The 14,920-nt window shown below is 44.4% G+C and overlaps 1 long non-coding RNA gene across 5 annotated transcripts in view; it reads right to left on the bottom strand.

Annotated features, from left to right (window-relative positions):
- Window positions 1-1,817: 1,817 nt before the first annotated feature.
- LOC108408118 (uncharacterized) overlaps window positions 1,818-14,920 on the bottom strand; it is a 32,177-nt gene continuing 19,074 nt past the window's right edge. For all 5 annotated transcript variants that reach the window (XR_001855922.3, XR_005062361.2, XR_001855919.3 and 2 more), the window contains 3 exons: window positions 8,131-8,269; window positions 6,918-7,004; window positions 1,818-3,221 (listed from right to left, as the gene is read on the bottom strand). This is a non-coding gene — a long non-coding RNA (uncharacterized lncRNA). The remainder of the gene's footprint in view (window positions 3,222-6,917; window positions 7,005-8,130; window positions 8,270-14,920) is intronic.

The raw sequence follows: 14,920 nt of genomic DNA on the forward strand, positions 1-14,920 counted from the left end.
GGCCAAATCTGGCCAGATGCTTATTTTCCTAAGTAATTTTATTGGAGTAGAGCCACACCCTTTCACTGACATATTCTCTATGGCTGCTTTCAGGCTACAATGGCAGAGTTGAATAGTTGCAATCAAGACCCAATGGCCTACAAAGCCCAATGTGTTTACAATCTGGACGTTTACAGAAAAAGTTTGCTGACCTCTGCACTAAGCCTGAGGAATTCATGGATATGGGGACAGGGCCAGTGTTCAAAACTAAGGGCATTTTAAGGTTTTATAGACCCTGGACAGTCTTACTTTGGGAAACCATATCAAATAGCTTCACACTCTGCATTAAATATGTTTCCTGAAGACTTAAGGTGGAGCTACATTGACATAACTGACGTATTTACATTTTAGAGAAATTTAATTCAGTAACGATGTTGATGATACACATCACATTTGTGTGTATTTTGAACCTCATATCCCCTCCCCACCACCAACCTCCCCAGCAATCATGGACTCTAAATCTCACAGGCTTCAGGTTTGTGCCTGTTGACCCTTGTCAATAAAATGGCCTGGCTCATAGCAACTTGAATGCCACTTTCTCCCTTTATTCTCTCCATCCTATTGTTTTTAACAGCTCTATTAAGATACAATTTACATGCTATAAAATTTACCCATTTTGAGTGTATAATTCAATAATTTGTAGTAAATTTCCAGAGTTGTCAACCGTCACCGTAATCAAGTTACCATTTAATTTTAAGGCAGCTTTGGGTGGTATTTCATAGTGTACTTCTCCTTCCAAGTTGCTTATCACCTTCCAAGATATGCAGCTAATGCTTGCTGTTTGCCTGACGGCAAGGTTTACCTGTAAACTCTATCTGCATTATCTCACTGCATTCTCACAAGCCTTAAATGTGGCGGGCACATTAGTTTTCCCAACTGTAAAAAAGAACAGTAACAGATATATATGGCTATTATGAAGCTAGAACTAGTTAATCCATGTAAAATATTTGCAATGGTGCTCAGAACATAGTAAATGGTGATAAATTTGTAAATAAGTCTTAGTGACTGACAGATTTCCTCTGAGCATGCAACTACTATTATTTGAGGAAATACTTGGTAAGTCTGCTTGACATAGAGACTAAGTGTTCGGAGCTGCAGAAAGGCTTGAGGAAGAGGCGATATGGGGATGGAGGATGATGGGCAGAATGATGTGCCATATGCGATCTGCCCCTTGCCTTCTGGAGGGGAATGGATCTTGCACAAAGCCATGAGAAAAACAAAGAAAAGTCAAAGTCAGCAAGGAGAAAGACATAGAGAGAATGTACCTGTGTGCAGGGGCTGTGTCGGAGGGGTACCCCAGACTGAGTCTATGAGACTTCTCCATGCTGGGAAATTGAGTAGTTCAAGGACATCTTACTTAAAATGTAAAGACAAATCTCCAGCCATTACCTAGATCAAGGGAATAACCTAAGACAGGAAGGGCAGGGCCATTTAAGGAAAGTGCTTGTAAATGGCCCTGACTTGAAAGACGAGGGAAAGGCCTTTCCAGGAGAGATTCGGGAGGGTCCCTGGACAAGTCGGCTCTTGAACTTGGCCTTGGGTCATAGGTAGGGTTGGATCATATGCAGAGATGAGGGGCAAAGGCATCTCATAAGATGAAACAGTGGGTATCAAGGAGAAAAACTGGGACATCACAAAGACAAAATGGGTAAGAGCACATTCATTTGAGGTTGAATAATAATATAAATAATAACAACTGCTATATATTACATTATGTTCCATAAACGTCATGCTATCTCATTAGTCATTACAGTAATACTGTAAGATAGATGCAGTAATACTGTAAGATAGATGCTATTTTCACCATTTTGTAGATCAGGGAATTGAGGTCCTAGAGAGCTTAAACAACTTGTTCAAGGTCACATTGCTGGGATTCTAAGACCTGCCCAATTTGTACCTGTCAGATTGTACCTGAATCTCTCTGCTCGTTCATGAAGAGCTGAGCTGGGAGTTCTGTTTGGATAGGTGTCCAGGGTTGGGCTTAAGGCAAACACCGTTTAGACTGCCTGGTGCAGAAAATTCAGTCATCTGGGAGTGTTAGGCAAGCCGATCCACTTCTCTGAGTGTGTTCTTTCCTCATCCACAAAAGGGGGTCGGCATAACTACCTTTTAGATCGAATGTGAGAATTAAAGGAGATAATCATGTGAAATTCTCATATAGTCCTGTCCACAGAAAGTCGTGAAGAAAGAGTAACTAACGTCATTATATACATCGCCTAGGGCTGCTGTAACTGGTTACTACAAACTAGGTGGCTTAAAAAACAGGAATTGGTTCTTTCGTAGTTCTGGAGGCCGGAAGTCCAAAGTCAAGGTGATCACATGGCCATGTTCCCTTCAGAGGCTCTGGGAAGAATCCTTTCTCGCTTCTGCCAGCTTCTGGTGGTTGCCGGCAGTCCTTGCTGTCCTTTGGCTCATAGATGCGTCCCTTCATCCTCTGCCTGTCTCCATAGGATGTTCTCCTTTTGTGTCTTCGCCTTCGTGCGGCATTGTCTTCTCTGCATATGTGTCCACATTTCTCTCTTGTTACGAGGGTGCCACTGAGTGAGTCTGGGCTCACCCTAATCCAGTATGACCTCATCTTAACTTGATTACAGATACAAAGACCCTATTTCCAAATGAGATCAAATTCTGAGATTCTGGGTGGGCATGAGCTTTGGAGGGTGGGAGTATAATCATTATCATCATTACCTAAGAACTGCAAAGTGCCTGATAAAAATTTGGTATGGCCATTAATGCTCAATTCAAGGTAGCCTTAAATAATAACAACATTAGCAGCAACAGTAATGATAATAATAGGATAATGTGCAAGAAGTATCTAATGTCATACTTAGCACATTATAGGACTGTTCATTCTCTTCCCCAAAGCACCTAGCACACAGGGATGCATGCAGCAGGGTGCTCAGTAAATATTGGTTGAACAAACAGCACATGTTTCGTTTCTTAGAAAAAGCCCCACTGTTTGTCTGCGAGAAATTGACATCGGGCGCGGGATGGAGCGGCCAGCGGGGCTGTCACCTGTGAGCGGGAGGTGTGAGCGGATGATAGGCTCCGGCTGCAGGCGCTGATGACCACTCCTAACGAGACAGGGTGAGAAATGAGCTCAGTCCGAGGAGCTGTAGTTGAATCCTTCCTGAGCCCATGGGGTTTCGGCATGATAACACCAGCTGTTTTCAGATTCCTTTCTGGAAAAAATCACAAGCTGATTTTGGTTGAATGGTACATGAGGTACCCTCAGGACCCGTGCTAGCCCTCAGCACCGTCTCCAACACCACCCAACAGAGGGGAGGGTGGGAGGACCTGGATTCCAAGCCTGACTCTGCACGGGGGGGTCTGAGTGGCTCTGACCTAGCTCTTTTCTGTGACCCTCAGTCTTCTCACCCAGGAGGCGGGCTGGGCTGACTTGAGGATTAATGAGATAATGGGTCTGAAGAGAACTTTCTAACCTGGAGAGAAATGCAAACATGTTATCCGTGTGGCAGTCCCAGCCTAGCAGGTCTAAGCTTTTCCTCCCACCTAGCAGCTCTCCACGTTGATGTGAATTGCTTGTTCTCTCTACGTCAAGTCAGTTGCTTAGGGAAACAGTTGAAACAGATTTGAACTCTGATATTCGTGAGTGATGATAGCTTCAAGCCTATCTTTCCTAGGGTTTTCTTCCCCATAGGGACCAAAACGTTAAGTTAGATGAGTTTATTTATTCACTCATTCATCCATTTATTCATTCATCTATGCATTTATTCATTTGTTCTTAGATCCATCAACCACTTAACTATTATGTAGTGAGCAGTTTCTCTGTGCCAGTCATTTCCTAGGTATGAAGATGAATCCACCAAGGACCCTATTTTTATGGCATTTCCAGGCTTAGAAGGGAAGCATATGAACACAAATAACTAAGGCAAGGCCATGTTTTGTGATTTGGGGCTAGTCTTTTCTTCTTCCTGGACTGCCATTTCCCATCTAGAAAATGAGACAACTGAACCAATTGTTCTGAATTCCCTCCCCTAGCTATATAAGAAACAACTATTGTTGGAAAGGCCACCCAAATTGGAGTCAGGAAATTCCAGATGTGGTCCTAACTTGGCCAGCTTCTTAGAGAGAGAATGTCCTTTCCACTCTGCATGCCTCAGTCTCCCAGGAGGCACCTGAGGGGAAGGGGCGAAATAATCTCCAAGATCCTTGTAGTTTGGAGCCTTTTACTCCATGAGATCACTCGCCTCCTTGTCTGGAGGCCAGTGACACAGCAGTAGGAGAGGAGCAAAGATTCAAGGGAAGACACCAAAGGGAAGGTGCAGGAATGGAGCTCCTAGAAGCCTCTAAAATTTGTTGTCAGTAGGCATTTTCCTGGGATGCTTGGTATCCTGTGGGACTGGCAATCTCTGGGTTCTGCTCTCACAGGCTGGGCATGGAAATGGCAGAGGCCTAGCACAGACATCTCCTGCTGCGTCTTTGTATCCTAACCCAGGTAGCATGATGATGCAGGATTTACACTGGTACTGAGAGTGTTTATGGAAGGAGGTAGGAGGGGGCAGACCTGGACCACCTAGAAGAGGGGGAGATCCTCCTGGCTGGTGGGTGCAAGAGGGTTTCTTGGAGGATGTCGCCTCCAACCTGAGAGCTGAGATATGGAAGGATGGCAAGCAGCTAGACCAAGGATGATGAGCTAGGAAGGGTCAGAGAGAAAGCAGGGTGTGCTTCAGGAACTGAGAGAAGTACAGGGTGGCTGCAGCACTGAGTGGTGAGACAAATGCACCTAGATCTCGAGAGGGTGTCAGGAAACAGGGGACTAGCCCTCCAAATGCAGCAAAGCACAGTGCTTGGTCACCCGAGTCTCACTTACACATCTTTCCAAGCCCCAGTTTTTTCCTACATAAAACGAAGAATGTTCCCTCCAACTGCTAAGCGCTTTTCAGTTCTCTGATTTGACAAAAACCTTTGATATTTTCAAGATCTCTGCCATTATCTGCCTTTCTCCCACTCTGCAGCCTTCAGCCACTGAAGACTGATTCTTGACCTGAGCTCAGTCAGACACCCATCTGGGTGAATGGAAGAAAAGCTGCTTGGATGTGCACATCTGGGGCTCCTTCCTCTTGGCTCATCCTGCTTTGTGACAGCCATTTTTCCCAAGTACATTTCAAAAAGCTGTGGAGTGGAACCACCGAGAGGAAGAGGCTGAATGGCTGGCCGGAGAGGATAGATTATGGGAAGGACAGTGCAGGTTATTTTTAAGGTATTTTAAGGTTCATGTGAGCAGACACAAGAAAGTCTAGAAAATCAGGTTGATAGGTCAGAGATGGAAGAGGGACGCATGTTAACAAGGACACGTGGGGAGTTGTGAAGGGCATTTTAAGGAGAGGAGCTAGAGGGATTAATTGGAGGTCCTTCAGGTCCTGCGGGGAGAGGGGCCTGCTTCCAGGCTTCTGGAACCTCTTCCTCTGGGATGTCCTCATCTTCATGTCAGGGTCTGATCAGAAGCCACTTTAAGGGAACGCGGGAGGAACTGCACCTTTAGCCCACACTTAGATCAGATTAGACCTGTATTATTGCTCACCTGGACTTCTGACCACCAAGTTATCTCCCTCCCTTTGCTAGGCTCCCTCCCATCCATCCCCATAGTGCAGCCAGAGGAATGACTCTCAACACAGATTAGATTATACCACTTCCATAATTAAATTAAAAAAAGTAAGCTCCCTGCTGCAAACATCATGAAGTCTAAATTCCCTCAGTGGGGCCCCAACCATGCTTTACAACCTGGCTTCTGGCTGCCTCGTCTCCCCATCTTTATCCCTTGATACCTGTCTCTGGACACACATAAACTGTCTGGCTGCTTTCTGAGCATTTTGCTCCCTGCAGTGCTTTGAAGTTCTACCAGTCTTGTCTCTCTACTTGGTTGCTGCTGTGGCTTGAATGTGTCCCTCAAAAAGATATGGTGAAGTCCTAGTCCACCAGGACCTGTGAATGTCACCTTATTTAGAAATGGGTTCTTTGCAGATGTAATCAAGCTCAAATGGGATTGTGCTGGATTAGAGTGGGTCTTTAATCCAATGGGCCTGTGTCCTTATAAGGAGAGAGAAGAGAGGAGACGCTCACAGGGAGGAAATCCTGTGTGACGGTGGAGGCAGAAATAGACTGGTGCGATGCAGGGAAGTTCAGGGACACCAAGAATTGCTGGCAACCACCAGAAGCTTGGAAGAATTCAAGGGAGGGAGCACGGGTTGGCCAGCACCTCGGCTTCAGTAGTCTAGCCTCCAAAACTATGGTTGAATGTATTCCTGTTGTTTTAAGCCACCTGTTTGTGGTAGTTTGTAACAGCAGTCCTAGGAAATGAATGCAGTGGCTGTTTTCTTCTCCCCCTCCCCCTCATCTTCCTTCTTCCTGAATGGCTGGCATTTCTGCCTGCCCAGCATCTCTTCTCATCCTGGGGTGCCTGGTTTCCCCTTTTGAAACTCCCCTGCCCCATCTTGTGTGCTCTCTTGCAGCCGGAGGGGGTGCCCTGGCCCGCTAGGCTGTTCAGACACTCCCTGGATACCTGGGTCTTCTTTGGAATGGCAGCAGCTGGATAAATGGCTAGAGCTAAGTTCTCTCTCAGGGTCCTGAAGAGATTGTCCTTTTGTTTCTTCTCACTAGGTCCCTGGGGCAGCCTTTGTTCCTTTTCAAGACCAGGGATCATCCCCATAGCCTTCTAATAATTTTCATTGGTTTGTTTGCTTTTTATTTTCCTATGGAGTCAGCTAGAACTGATTTCTGATGTTTGCAATCAAAGAACCCTCACACGGTGCAGTCCCCTGCCCCAACCGCCCTCCTCTTCCCCACACTCAGGAACGGAGGTGGGCTCGGCTCTGTGCTCCAGGGGTCTTCATGCACACCTCCACTGTCACACTCACATAGGCTCGTCGGTGGGTGATTCCGCAGAGCGCCTCCGCCTCTTCTGCCTCTAGTGAAGGACCCGCTTTCTCTCTGAGTCAGTAGTGCTGGGGAAAGTAGACACGATCAATTAATGAGCACTGAAGGGCCAAAGCTTCCTCCCTAGAGCCCCCCATAGTGTTGTGCATGCTTTTGGTGCTAATAAATGATAAATTGATATATTTAATGTCTCCCATTATAGCCCCCACAAAACATCTTTTATGACTCTTGTGAGACCAGAGCAAATTGGCTCCAAAGCCAGAACTAAGGGGAAGGGAGTAGGGCTCCTGAGGGTGGAGGGTGGGGTGAGGGTGGTCCAAAAATGTAAGGGGGAGTTCACTGTCATAATCAGGGTCACACAAGTGTTGTCTCTGAAAGTGAGTGCTTCATTAAGTTCTGTACCTTAATCTCTGCTCAAATATGTACTTGGTTTAATTAAACTTCCCAGTATCCCCAGGCTTCAATGTTAAAACCTCAAGCCCCTCAACCTAATAACCCACCGGCATTATTCCATTTGTTTAATAAAAGGACAGATGTGTGAGAAGATGTAGGGGGCACAGTGGAAAAACACTCTAGGAGGCAGGAGAAATGCACCTTGTTTCTGAACTTTCATTTAGTAGTTGTGTCATTTTAGTGATGTCAATCTTCTGTGTATCAATTCCATCATCTTTAAATGGAGATGCATAATAATAAAACTTATAATTATTACGTTACATTGTGTAGATTGAGTAGTATCTTTTAAGTAGTTAAACGATGCCTAGCTTGTAGTAAGCATGACACAAATGTTAGCTGTTATTGTCCTTTGATGGGCTGAATGATTCTGAATTAATTTCTTTTCAGTCTTTATAAAATGAGGGTAACAATATTCACACACATAATTTATAGGATTGTTGTGCATCTCCAATTTAAAAAAGGTGGGGTGGGAAAGTGCAAAGCTTGGAACAATAGGTGTGTGCACATGAGAGTGGCTTATCTGTGATATAAGAGTTTGGAGCAGAGGTTAACAAAATTTTTTTTTTTTGCCTTCATTTCTTAAGCAAGTCAGGCTGACTTTCCAAGACTCCATTCAATCATCTTTAAATTAGAGTTCCTAATAATCCCTACCTCATAGAGTTTCGTGGGAATTAGGTGGGATCATAGATGCAAACACCGGGCATCAATGCTGATAGATGGGTAGTGACCAATGAAACCCACCTGGTACCGTTGTTGCCACAGAAGCTTCCATCAAAGCAGGGGTTAACATGGCCTTCACCTGTGACTTTGGAAGGTGATTTATGGAAGCCAGTGGTTCTCTGCAGCAGGCAAGGGAAGGATATCAATTGGCAAAAATAAGCTGTAAGTGAAAATTGAAACTGTCAGATGGAGTGGACACCCTGCTCAGTCTCTGGCAGTTTTTTTCTCTCTTCTTTTAATTAAAAGTTTTTGTCTTCTGATGTAGAAGTGGAATAAATCACTCCTGGCCTGAGCTTGCTCCAGGCCTACCTGGAGCTGAAGGCTGCCTTTGTGGGCACTGATGTCTCCCTTCTGGGGAATCCAGCGCTGCTCCCAGAATCCACTCAGTTAGAAGGTCACCAAGCACAAGGGTCACAGTGGCTCTGGACCCTGACCTGAGTTTAAAACCCAAATCTGACATTGTGATTGTTGGGCTTTGATGTTATCCTGAAACATGCTCTTCTTTGTAAAGAAATGGAGGTAATGGTGCCTGCTTTACAGATTTTTCTGAGAATTAAATCAGAAAAAATATTTCTAGCATAGCAGTGTACACAGAAACTCCTTGATAAAGGTTGATCCACTTCCCCTTCTCTCTTCCTCATTTTTGGGCACCAGTGACTTGTTCTCTGGAAGCATTTGACTTTCTCAGATGTATTAACCAACATCTCTGTGTAGAGAAATAATCCAGCCCCTTGGTTAAGAGGCCAGACCCTGGGGTCATAACACTAGGATTGGAGACCTGGTTCCAACATCTACTCTATGACTTTGATCAAGTGAGTTGATCTCTCTGTTCAGGTTTATCAGTTGTGGCATAAATATAGATCTTATAGTGCAGTGGTTTGCAATAACCATTTCACTTTGACCACCATTAAGAGGATCAAGAACTCGGCTCAGCTGGGCAGTTTCTCAGATGGCATCTTCACTGACATGCCGGGAGCGCCCCTGCCCCCCAGCTCATGTCCACCTCCACATGGCCTCCCTGCCCCAGGCCCTCTACCCATGGTGCAGGCCCCCAGAGCATGGCCACTTCCTGGGCACAGTTCCTCCAGGCTTCTAGAGAGAGGGTATGCCAAGGGAGTCCCTTATGAGCCAGCCGCAGGGGTTCCCAGGACACGGCTTCTGCTGCATTGCTCTGGTCGAGCAAGTTACTGAAACAGTCCAGATTCAGGAAGAAGGTGATGTGACTCCATTCTCAATGGGAGTTGTGCCAAAAATGTTTAATTTGCCATCTTTAATTTACCACACCCTCCAAGCCCCATCTTTCTACCTCGCGGGACTTGTAGAGAACTCAGTGAGATGATGCATGGAGAGCACTTAGCGCAGCCCCTGATACAGAACAGTCACTCAGTACAGTGCCAGCTGTTGGTATTAGCCGCCTCTTCTCAAGCCAAGCCTTCTTTCCTATGGCTGCTGAATCCCCTCCATGTTCCCTCCGCACACACACATGCACAAATCAGAGGTTTTTTTTTACATTGGAAATGACTATGAAGGATGGATTTAGGGGGAGAAATGAGAAAACCTTGGGCATCAAACTGTGCTCGGGTATCATTCAGACCTGGACAATGGTAGTAGTAGAGGGAATAGACAGTGGACAAGTTCAAGATCTGTTTAGGAGTTACATTGATAAGAGCTTAGTGATTAATTGATTATTTGGTGGAATGCATGTATAAAAAGAAGCAAAGAGATGAATCATGGATAATGCTCAGGTTGTTGAACCTGGTGCCTGGCTAGAGGGGGTGTTTTTCACTGACACAGGGGGAACCAGTTAGCTTCTGTTGGCAACTGCCTTGTCTTCTAATACACTTGTCTTCCCCATATCTGGGCAGCAGGCAGCCATCGTAGGAATTTAGCCATTGCTCTTTCAGTAACAGGGAACCCTTGAAGCTTGTTGGTCAGAGGTGTGACAAGAAACAAGTTATTCCTGAGGGAGATTACATGGTCTATAGCCATGCAAGACAGATGACTGACTGTACCTTGTATCAGTTTGCTCTGCTCATATTTAAGACTTTTCATGATATTCACATGGCCTCATCTTTTGCACAGATTAATTGCCATCCTCTGGTGGAACCAGAAGAAAATGAAAAAAAAACCAAACACCAAACCTGCTTTGTTTGCTTTCCAACTTAATGAGAGCATGGACTACCCAAATTCCCTGAGTGAAGGTATCTGTCAATCTGATTATTTTTTAGAATATTATAAATAGCATGATAATATAATTATATATATATTATAATAATTATAGTAATTCTGATTATTTTATTATTCAGAGATCCTCTCCCTTTGTATCCCATCAGCCAGAGGTAGCTTGCCAAATGAAGTATGTCTATCACTGCCTCTATACTCCATCCTGCTTGATTCTTTTCATGAACTTCGGCTACTCATTGCACGTAGCCCTGTGTACAGCTCTGGAGTTCTCCAAATGCCCTCTGGCCAGGGAAGGCTCCTCTGTCATATCTTGCAACTCCAACTGATGCTGAACAGGTCTAGTTTTTCCACAAGTAAATGCACTGCAGAGAACCCTATAAAAACCACATATCATGATGACATGAATTCAGATATAATATGACAGTCAATCTTCCCCTTCTCTATAGTAGCCTTACTCTAGTTTTTCTTAAATGATGCAATACTGTGATCCCACCTTTTATGCAATGGAATTTTTTTGGACCCTATTTGCAGCATTATAATGGAGCATTATTGTTATAATAATAACAGCAACAATAAAAACAGCAATGAAACTGATAACAATAACAATTACAGTAACAACAGCCAGTTTAAAGTGTGCTTATCACATGTCAGGCAATGTGCTAAGCATCTTATATATGTTTATCTCATTTAATCATTAATGAGAACCCTGTGTGACAGACTACTTTTATGCCCATACTAGAAATAAGATTTAAAGAGGTCAAGAAATTTGCCCAAACAGCTAATAGGTAGGTGAAGCTGAAATTCAGATCCAGGTCTTTCTGACTTGGTTCCCCTGATGAGTGGGGATATTCACAATGTACTGGAAACGCACATTGTACTGTCCTGGAAGGTTTCTTGAACGCTTTGGGTTTGACCTGAGCTTTGTCCTGAAGGGGTTGCAGTCTGGACTGGTTTCCTTCCCTGAGTGCAGTACAGGACCTTGACATCCTGCTGGATGGAAAATGGTAGGAACAGATCAGGCCATAAAAATGTAAACGTTTCCACTAAAAGAGCAAATTGTGGAACACATAGGGGACTTGAGATCCATCACATCGGAATTCAGCAGCAAGTGTAAATGACGCAGGGTATGGTAATAGGTTCAGACCAAGGGACTGTCTGAAGAGTGGTGATTTAATTAAAGATAGCGGGGCAGGTTTCATCCCCTCATCACTGCTCACACAGGCAAGTGGGCAGGACTCTGGTGAACAGGTGACAATCAGTGCCACGCGCTGGGACTCCAGGGCAGATTGGTAGAGGCTTCTTCTCTGAACTCCCTTCTCGCTAAAATCTTAAACTCTGTTCATGCATTTATTATGTCATGACACCAGACAGGCAATGCTGAGGGAAGAAGGCCGGGTGAGAGAGCTCTCGGAAATGCAGCAACTTAAGAGCACACAGTTCCTCTGCAGGGGCAGCCTCCTCTTAACTCTAGTCCATGATGGCATATGACTCTTTTTGTCTTTCAAGATTAAGAAAGAAAGAAAAAGCCCCCAGTGGAGTCATTTGCCACACCTCCCCCCACCACAGCAAACCAAGACTTAATTACAGTTTCAACCTGCCCCAGGAATGTGACTTTTAACAGTCAATCTGAAATTTCCTGATCAATATTATTCACACAATCTGCCTGATAAAAACCCTGCTAACCCTGCTTTCCCTTACACCCAAAAAGATGTCCTGGCCTGAAACAATCCTTTCCTTTCTTTTGCTAAGAACTCCCTGGGCCTGCTCTCCTTCCTATAAAACACTGCCCGTTTTGTAAAGTTCCTCAGAACATCTATTTGCTACATGGGAAGCTGCCCGAATCATGAGTCGTTTAACAAAGCCAATGAAAGCGCTACGTTTACCCAGTTGAATTTTGTTTTTTCACAAAGGGAAGCTGGACATCAGACTGTCTTTGAAATATGCAGACTTACAAATACTAGAAAAAAAAGAAAAAAATCCTTCTGGTCCATATCTGTTGGATGAATAAATCCCATTTCTGGTTGGAAATTCAGAATTCATTCAAATGTCACTTCCTCTCTGAAGCCTCTGTATGAATTTGCTTGGGCTGCTCCTGATGAAGGTACCCAGTGGATGGCTAGGAACAATAGACATTTTTATTTTCTCTCACATTTTGGGGGGGCTAGACGTCCAAAATCAAGTATCAGTAGGGCCATGCCTCCTCTGAAATGTGTAAAGGAATCCTTCCTGCCTTTTTCCTTGCTTCCTGTGGTTTTCTGCCAATTGGGTGAGTATGGGGGGAGCATTTGATGGGGCAGGTATGGAAAGTTCCCACCTCTGATCACTCGGTCGGCTCCACTGGCAACCAGCCTCCACCCCTATCCTCAGATGCTCTCTGGAAGTCACGTCCTTCACACAACAAAAGACCCCTTTATTGTTCTTGTCACAGAGGACATTCTGAAGGCTTTAGGAGCTCAGTGCCGGAAAAGGGACAAAGATCCAATATATACACTTCTTGTTGTAAGTCACAATATCACAAATAACCTGGGAGAAGGTCTTCACCTTCTGAAAGTCTTCACAGAAAACTCATTTACGCTGGGAGAGTGTGGCCGTGAAGGGTCAATAGGACTGAACAGGTAGCGGGGGTGCTGGGAAAAGGGAGCATCCGAGCCAGAGCAAAGCCTCAGGGAGGAGCTTTAAGGATGGGTAAGGAGTTGGCGGGATGGTGGTGAGAGATGAGACTGGGAGATCAGGTGGGGTGGTGGGAGGAGAAGCTTTAATCCCAGGGGAAGGAATTGAACTTGGTGAGATGTGAGCATGGGGTGGGAGAAAGAGTTAGATTTGGGATATTTTTCCCGGATGAATAAGTAAGAGGCAAGTAGGTGACCAAATCAAAAAAACTCCAAAGATGGAGCGATCTCTGAAATAAAAGGGTTTGCTAAGCTTTTACTGGTACAGTCAGAATAAGGACTGAGTCCTTGGACAGGAAATGGCTGCTTCACCAGCAGCAAGACCAGCTAACAGAAACAGCGTGTTCACCAGCCTCAGGAAGCAGCACATTCATGAGGGGCCTCAAGGAAAGAAAGCTCTTTAAATTCATATTGGCTACAGATAAGAAAGGCAGGCTGAGTCAAGGCAAGGGCAAGTCCTGGGATAGGCGGCTGCTCCATAGAGAAGGCTAGGTTGTTGATGAAGGCCTTCCACAAGAGGGGTGCGGTGATCCTGGGGCCCTTCTAGCTGCTTGTTGAAATTACTTCATTCAGGAACGTGGAGTTCCTGGTTAGCTGCAACCTGGTGCTATTGACTGATGACCTTCCTGTATCTCTTTCCCTCATTCTCAGGCCCTTATCCTTATGCCACTTAATTTAGGACATTTCAGAACTTTTACCTTGTCATGGTTGTGCAAGATACAGGACTTCTATTTTTTTCCTTCCATAACTGAAAGCAATTTCTATTTTACGCCACCCTTCTACTATATGGCAGGCTTTCACTCACCAGTGATGTGGGTGGATTCTCCCTTTCTCTGGAGTTGGGTCTAAGCTCTGGGGGATGTACACAGGATTTAGGCGTACCATGTATGTGGGGTTTGGAAAAATCACTCTTGCTTCTTTTTTGGCCCCTGGCATGAGCATATCAGGTAACTGCTGAGTTCCCCCATCATCTGCAACACAGACCTCCCTGAGTGGACCACGGACCATCTCTTCCCACCCCCTCTAGGTCACCACACGCAGGAAACATTGTCTTGACTTTTGGGTAACTTCAGGAGACTGCCTCAGTACTCTCTGCCCAGACTCTGGGGTCTTATAACCTTCTCAGCTTCTACCCTGGAAACGGAGCATGTTGACTCTCTATTCGCAGATTCCCTAAACCTCTGATGGGTTTCTCTAATTCATAGGTTACCCCCAGGGAAGACAGAGCCAAGGATACCTGCCTCAGATACACCAATACTGTGTAAGTGGCTTTATTTGTTTCAATTCTCATCTATTCTCATCCTCCAATTTCAGTCATCATTTTGGATCTCAATAGAAGGAGGGACGGGGGATTTTTTAAAAAAATCGAATTCAGAGATTCTTAATATAGGGTCTAATAGAATTCTAAGGTCCATGAACTTGGATAGGGAAAAAAAATACATCTTTAGTTTTACTAATTTCCAACTGAAATGTATCACTTCCTTTCCTTATGAATATAGGCAACGAATCACATTGATTTTAACAATACCTGTGGCTTTGTAAAAATATAGATACGATGGCTATTTTCATATCACACTATAGTCATTGCAGATATCTTAAAATATAGTTGATGTGCATGACATCTTCAAAATAGTAGTCATTATAATATCATGTTAATTATACATCAATAAATACATATATTACTATGTCAAAAATTTTTGAACCATTTTAAGGGGGTGTATTTCCATATGAGTGACTTCCTCTGTGTTTATATCTATTTCATTAGCTGGGAAAAGATTGTTTAAAAGGAAATTGAAATGGCAAAAAATGGGTACTAGTTTCCCATAGAAGGTTAGACAACGTTTAGGGCAGACTCCAGCTATCTGATTCTGTCATAGTTTTACCTTTCCTTGCCTTCGGGCTATTCTGCATCTCTGAAAGTTAAGGAAAACTGAGAGTAATGGAAATAAGTCCTGCCC

Source organism: Manis javanica, chromosome 2 (assembly GCF_040802235.1).
Source record: "Manis javanica isolate MJ-LG chromosome 2, MJ_LKY, whole genome shotgun sequence".
Classification (NCBI taxonomy): Eukaryota; Metazoa; Chordata; class Mammalia; order Pholidota; family Manidae; genus Manis; species Manis javanica.